The sequence below is a fragment of the Sinocyclocheilus anshuiensis genome, unplaced genomic scaffold (assembly GCF_001515605.1).
Source record: "Sinocyclocheilus anshuiensis isolate Anshui unplaced genomic scaffold, SAMN03320099.WGS_v1.1 scaffold162, whole genome shotgun sequence".
In the NCBI taxonomy this organism is placed as follows: Eukaryota; Metazoa; Chordata; class Actinopteri; order Cypriniformes; family Cyprinidae; genus Sinocyclocheilus; species Sinocyclocheilus anshuiensis.
The window spans coordinates 1,896,467-1,904,557 of record NW_015542351.1 but is presented as its reverse complement, the minus strand read 5'-3'; positions in this window follow the sequence as shown (position 1 = coordinate 1,904,557).

Below are 8,091 nucleotides of genomic sequence, written 5' to 3'. Positions count from 1 at the left end.
GGTATTTTAGGTGGTCGCTAGGCCTTTGCTATGAGGTTGCTAAGGTGTTCTGGGTGGTTGCTAGGTGGATACTGCTTCAAGTCGCTATGATATTCCGGTCCCCATCTGAGTGGGCCCTTTTTTTAGTAAGGGCCTAAGATAATTAAAAAAAAAAAAAATTTTTTTGCCTGTTTTTCATTTGCCAGAATAAAATCATAAGCTGAATTTTCAGAATCAACTTTCTATTTCTAAAGCCACAATTAAAAAAATAAAAATAAAAAATCAGCAATATTTCTTTTATAAAAGGCCTGATATTCTCGAGTAGCGTAAGAAGGTTCCATCCATCCCCCTTTCTACAACCCCATGTGCATTTATTGGGCTATTACCGAGTGAGTGATTGGTGTCCCACAAGATGCATGACATCAGTCCTCCTGCATCATTGATGTACAGAGCCTCCCTACGTCCTGTAACGACGTTCCTGGAAAAGGATGGTTGGAGTTTTTGGAGGAGGTGTAGGCTTGAGTGCTTCACTATGGGTCAAGAGGCTATTGGCTATTGGAAGGCTTTGTATTGAGAGAGCATTCTGGGACTGGGATCGATAGATCAATGCAGAGAATTGTAAGGATGTCTTGAATTCCTGTAGAGTGGTCTGCCCCATGGCCCCACCCTCTCCTGCTGAGGTGGCCCATCTCTCTGGGGTGACTGGCTGCTAATGTGCTAATGTGCCCTGCTTGACTTCTCCCTAAAGCCAACAATGCCCCCTACTCCTCACTGTTTCACAAACATATGCTGGAGAGATAATGGAGAGGGTTTGTGTGGGTGGGTGGGACTTGGATGAGTTGAGGTATCTTCAGCTTGAGTTAACCTGCAGGGCTCTTGGGTGGGAAAGACAGCGTTGTCAGTGTTAACCATTGTTGGGACTCAAATGTAAATGCTGGGACTCTGAAACAGAGGCAGGCCATGGGAGGAGATGGAGAAGCTCCTCTGGTTGTCTGAAAGGCCAAAGGGCCCGTCATTCTCTCAGGCTATAATGAATATCACATAAGTGCAACAGATTGTGGGGTGTCTCCAAAACAGTGAGATTGTCACAGAAGAGCACAAAACACAATGCAGAAAGCTTCACTGAATCCACTATTCATGAGTTTTATTCATCGTCTCCAGAGACTCACATCACTTATGAATGTTAAGATGATGCTAAACAGACAATGATGCCTTAAGGATTGACTACAGATTTACTGGTCAGACATCTATCTATCATCTATCTATCTATCTATCTATCTATCTATCTATCTATCATCAGTATTTCATTTATGTTATTTATTATTTGTTCACACAAAAAATACCAAAGGTCCAGAGATGTTCATAGCCATTTAGAAGATAAGCCACTTCCAGTCAAGACCCCCTGCATGGCTGAATGTTTTTAGCACAGCAATTTGCAACTATTTTGGTCTAATGTAGATTTTGTCCTGACTTTGATCCTCCTTTGGTAAAATGCAAACACGTGCATGGGTGTGTGTGCATGCACGATTGAGGCTCTGGCAGCAAAACAGTTGTTTTATCCTACTGTGAGCACAGAGAGAGGAAGCAATAGTCTTCTGGCACAGCAAAAGCTGTTTTCTTTGGCCTAGACCGTATTACAATGAAGGCAACCCTGAAACTTAAACAACTGGAGGGGTCAGTTGGAAACTATTCTCATTCTAATTTGAAGAAAAAAGCAGCAATGCACCAGAAATAAAGTTGAGAGGAGATAATGTCATTATGTTTCTTTCAGCTGTAAAAATGTTTGTGTCCTTGTTGTTAAGGGCATGAACTTGCGGTTACAACTAAAGTGAGAGACCAAATTCACTGTCTTTTACTAACTTCTTTTGTCTTTTACCAACTTTTTTAATGCAATTTTTATTTGCAGTACTGGCAGACTGGAGAAATCTTACAGAACACGGAGACCAAGTAACTCTTACTGAGTTTAAATATCACCAACAACTAAAATAAAATCCTAGACCAAATGTAAATCTCTGCAGATATTGAAATTGCACACTTTAAAAAAGCTTTGTCATACAACCCAAATATGACCTACATTTACTGCTTTTATTCAGTTAAAATAGGCCATATTGTGATCAACCTTGATTCATCCTGATTATATTGAGTTACACCAATGAAATCAATCAGCAATGATTCTGTCATAAATCACACCTAACATTAAAATTTGAAATCATTACTATTTGCAATCGTAAATTTAGGGATTATTAAATAATCCTTAAATTCACATATTTTTTGTGAGGATTGATCTTCTTTATATAAAGTCAGTATTTGAAGTATCAATGCTTTTATCTGCACTTACATCATAATCATAGCCTCGGAAAGTGGGAAAAAATATGTTTTTTATTATTTTAAAGCGTTAAACAGCTAATATTAATTGCAGAAATTAAATCTTACTAATCATATATTTCATGAAACAGGCTTTTTTTGGTAAAAACAGCTGTTTTAATTGAAAAATAATAATATAATTTAGCCCAAGTATTAGTACGATTTAACCATATATAATTTATTTATATTTTATTTGATTTATTAATATTTATTTCTGTCTGGAAGAACACATTGTTCACAATATAAATATAAAATTCAGCTGCGTGAATAATAGGACCTATTTACAACAAATCATTTATCATGCTTGTAAACTATGAGAATAGCTCAAAATCTCTACAGAACATCATTGATTTGTTTATAATTTTTAATCCATTTTAATTTATGCTTAATCATTAGTTTATGCAAGTCATTCTAGTTATTTTAATCACGCTCATCCAGCTACATAACAGCAGTTTGGTGATGTATGTGCATCATTAGAATTCACAAAATGTTGGGACATGAGAATGAAAACACTGGGCTTAAACTGGTTTAAAGCACTTTCCAACTGGACCCGGGCCAGCAGGACATCCTTATATTAAGAGGTGTAAGTTAACAAAAGCATGTATCCACTTATACAATGTAAACATTTCGCAGGTAGTGCTTTGTTACAAACTACGTTGAGCTGATATTTGTGGACACGGAGAGACCAGATTCCTCTGCCTTTGTGTGCAGTTTTGATATACAAGAGTCCTGCTCTTTGATGAGGGCATCCGTCTACAGGTCATGTTGGGTCATCTGGACCATCCCGGCTTAACACTGCTCTTTGTGAAGGCCTGTAAATCTTGCATTTTGAGCAGACAGCAGGCCGGGATGTGCAGCTTCTCTGTTAACACCCGCTGCATTCCAGTATGCCACTGTTGAAAGGCCGTTCCTCTACTGGAATGGAGGCTATTTATCCAGTCAGCTGTAAAAAGGGAAACATGAGATTAACCAGGGAGTAAATGGGAAATAGGAGGTTTACAAATATTGTTGGCTTCTTGTGTGATACATTGCTTGTGATATTACTCATTTGGATTAAAGGGTCTGCTTAATGAGTATGTAAATAGGGGCTGAGTAAATGATGACTATTCTTTTTAAGATAACTTGCCTTTTTTGCAGGCAAAGATCCATTATATGGCCATACATCTTGTTTATACTGGGATTATGTAGCCTATATGAGTCATTAATGTGTTTACAGATTAAACTGTGAGGCTCTGGGCACCAGTTTGCTATTTCTAATCATATCCATGATCTTCAATCATATTACCAGAGTAAGATTTCTGGATGCAAAATCTGGGTTGATAATGAAAGTTATTCTGACCTTTGTGGTTTTGTATCTCTTCTGCTGGCAGTTTGATTAATTTGGTCAGGTCACATGAGGATGTCTGCAATCCATTGTAAATGAACATCAGCCTGTGATCAAACGAAGATGGCATCAAATCAATGATGTGATTATTCTTTTTGGCTGCTGCATGGATTTCCGGGAATACTGAAAAGGTGATCAGGAGGAGAGAGATTCCTATCATGTACAGATGCAGCAGGGGACATCATTTAACCCAATCTCTGTCTAAAATTCCTTCCTGGCCTTTTTTTTTCTTCAAAAAGCCCATTTCATCCTCAAACACACGTAATGTAGCCTACACATAAAAAATAAAAAAAAAAACTCATAAAAGAACCATAAACAAAAATTTATAGTGTGTTCTGCCCCTTGTTTCCCGTCTGCTGTTAAATGTCATTCTTTCTCCTTGATCTCTCCAGTGTTCCCTCTGTTCCAAGCGTTACCACCATTAAACCCTTTTGATTTGTATTACTCCTCGTCTCCTCGCTCTTTCGTTCATTCCTCCCCGAGTGACCATGACAGAACAGCAGACCCATATCGGGTTTCAAAGTGTTTTTGTTTTCTGTTTGTTTTCCCCCCGAGATTATGGAGGAACAAGCGATGTTCATCGCCGTGGCTCAGGCGAGCCCCGACCCTGTCAGCTACGCGAGGGCGTTTGTGCCGCTTGCCTTCACCAGCTCCCTCGAGGGGGAAACCCTCATGACGCTGTTCGCCCGCCAGCCGCGCCTTTCACCCCGAGCCTAGAGGGGAATCTGAGCAGGACAAGGCGGTTGGTTCTGGTCCCTAGGCGCGCTCCAGTGTCGGCTCCTCCACAGCACCCTCCAGTGCCGGCTCCTCCAGAGCACCCTCCAGTGCCAGCTCCTCCAGAGCACCCTCCAGTGCCAGCTCCTCGTAAGCGATTCCCAATCCCCGAATCCAGCCCAGAGTGGGCTCCAGTTCCCGAGTATAGCCCACATTCCCAAGCCGGCCGGCCGTTCGTCACTCAAGCCTGTCGGCCGCTCCGAAGTCAAGCCCGCCGGCCGCCCTAGAGCTCGCTCCAGTGTCGGCTCCAGCCCCAGAGCTCGCTCCCGTGTGGGCTCCTGTTCCTGAGTTTAGCCCACGGAGGGCTCCTGTCCCCGAGTTTAGCCCAGTGAGGGCTCCTCTCCCCGTGCTTAGCCCAAGGAGGGCTCCAGTCCCTGAATCCCCTCCAGAGTGCCCCCCAGGATTCCTAGTTTTCCCCAAGAAAATTGAGGGGGGCCATATACCCTTGGCCGAGCCAGCTAAGGCCATGGAGGATCGAGTGCCCCCCAGGATTCCTAGTTTTCCCCAAGAAAATTGAGGGGGGGCCATATACCCTTGGCCGAGCCAGCTAAGGCCACGGAGGATCCGCCATGGCCTCCTAAGTCCCCTGATCCGCCATGGCTCCCTGAGCTCCCTGCTCCGCCATGGCTTCCTGAACTGTCTGCTCCGCCATAGCTCCCTGTGCTCCCTACTCCGCCATGGCTCCCTGAGTCCCCTGCTCCGCCATGGCTTCCTGATCCGCCCTGGAGGCTCTCCTTGTCTCCGCCCCCCCTCCCCGATGGTACTGTCCCACGCTGTCTGGGAGGGGGGCGATCTGTCACGTGTATGTTCCTGTTTGCCCTTATTTGGTTCTTCCTGTGTCCTGTCCTCATTGGCTTTCATTTGTGTCCAGCTGTGTTTGATTAATTAGTTCATTCGTTCCCAGGTGTGTCCCATTGGTGTCTGTGTATTTATGGTGTGTTCTGCCCCTTGTTTCCCGTCTGCTGTTAAATGTCATCCCTGAGTTCCTATGTGTGCGTAAACCTTTGTTTGTTGGATTAAAGACCCACTCGAAGTGTTCTCCTGCGTCTCCTCGTTCCTTCCTCCCCGAGTGACCATGACACTATATATAGATAGATAGATATATAGGGCTGTCAATCAGTCATTTTTAAAAATCCAATTAATAACACAATGCAGCATTTAACTAATTAATCGCATATTAATTGCACATCAAATTTGGCTGATAAATCACTCTCAAAAGATCATTTAAAGCCATTATTGTGTTTACATGAGAAATAGACATTATAAACATTAGCTTTAGAAAGATTTTATTAAGATTTTAGCATCCAGGTTTGGAATGACTTGAGTGAATACTGACAAAACATTAATTTTTGCCTGAACTTTCTAATCAAAACAGTGATTTCACAAGCAAATTACATGTTATGCCTCCAAAAAGCTTTGAGTATGCTGAAGTACTTAATTTGTACATGTAAATCTGTATGTGTAAGCAGGTGGGTGGGTAACTGTCTGGCACACTGCAAAGACCAAGAATGCAGAGCCAGCAGAAGATCTCGAGATGAGTGGGTGGGGATAAGCGAGGACCAACCTGAATCAGGATATGGAGGATATGGCTTTGGAATCATGCCGTACTGTATACTGTTACATACACACACATACACACATGCACAGTCAATTATACAAAGAAACAAAACTATTTCCTAAGGCTGGAATACACACAAGTTTTAAAATTTCGACAGATTTTAAAATGCTAGGCATCATACACTTACCGACTTTGTAAATATTTACAGAAGAAAAACTGGACATCATACACTGAATGACTGAGGATCACACTACCAGACTTTCAAGTTGTTCTGAACTAAGAGATGGGTGACATATGAAAACAATATGTGTTGTCAAACATATTTGATATCCTCCGACTGGATGAAATCATAGTCTGAAGCTAAAAAAAAAATCAGAGTCTGTGACCATCATACATTACTCAGTTTTCTAAAAAATCTGCAGACTGGCTCTGAATTTCGGCAACTAGTGTCAACTATTCTAGACTGTAACCACCCCCATCCCCCACTGAATGTGATTGCCCCCCGTGCCCTCCCAACACCATTAGGCTAGAGTACTGTTAATCTGACAGTGTCTGATGCCATTGGATCAGAGCATTGTCAATCACTGCTTGATTCTCTGCCCATTGTTGCCTGTAAATTTGATAATGCTCAATACCACTGGATCAGAGCGCTATCATTGCTTTGGCAATGTAAAGCCTTTTACCATGCCAATAAAGCTACTGGAATCTGAATCTGTGGAGTTTTTCAAACGACTCAACCACAGACCACGTCTCTGTTCATATGGCACGTAAACACTCAGTAATATCCCTTACGAAAATTAACCATGGTTGTATTGTAGTAAAAGTGTAGTAACCATGTTTTTTTGGCGTATTGATTACCATTTGTATAACCACAGTTTTATTACAAATACCATGGTTAAAATATATAGTTCAGTCATGAAACTCTAGATGGCGCAGGCTGACGGGTTGTTAATGTGACTGATGATATTCAGAGAGTTAAACGACTTGGCACATCCTGATTGGTTCATGCTGCATATGCAGCCAATGAGCTTACTGCCTTGCATTTATATGGCTGGCTAGCATTCACTAGAGATTCCTGCAGCGCGATTTCAGAGTTTCTCTGAAACCCTCCACCTTCCCCAGCTCCACTTGTATAGATCTGCTACGGGTTATTTTATATGCTATTTGTGCAGCAGCAGTATGTCTTCAATACTCACAGCACCGCATCACTGTATGTATTGGCAGTAGCAAGTTCCTGTACTTGCTTGCAGCAGCAGCAGCAGCAATAATCTACAACTACAGCAATAACCAACAGCAGCAGCAATTCAGCAGCAGCAGCGTAGCAGATCTATTCCGCCAAGACCAAATACATTAACATTGTCATATCCATCACCATGTTAAATCTTTCGAGAGTTGTCATGATTGAACTATGGTTAGTGTCGCAAAACGTCTCAGGTTACTTATGTAACCATGGTTCCCTGAGTAGGGAACGAGACACTGCGTCCTCTAGGGGTCGCTATTGGGAACGCCTCGTCGTGACCCGTGTCTGAAGCATACATTGAAAAAACACCAACAACACGTTGGCCGGCGAAAGCCCATGACATCACTACCGGTGTGATTATAGTGCAAATAGGTGCCGGGAGAACATGTCATTCACTTCTTCGTCTGAAGTTTGCGTTTGAAGCATGGCAGGAAGCCTAGAGGACGCAGTGTCTCCTTCCCTACTCAGGGAACCATGGTTACATAAGTAACCTGAGACGTTCCCTTTCAAGGGAACTTCGAACTGCGTCCTCTAGGGGTCGCTATGGGGAACGCTATGGGGAACGCCTCGTCGTGACCCGTGTCTGAAGCATACATTGAAAAAACACCAACAACACGTTGGCCGGCGAAAGCCCATGACATCACTACCGGTGTGATTATAGTGCAAATAGGTGCCGGGAGAACATGTCATTCACTTCTTCGTCTGAAGTTTGCGTTTGAAGCATGGCAGGAAGCCTAGAGGACGCAGTGTCTCCTTCCCTACTCCGGGAACAATGGTTACATAAGTAACCTG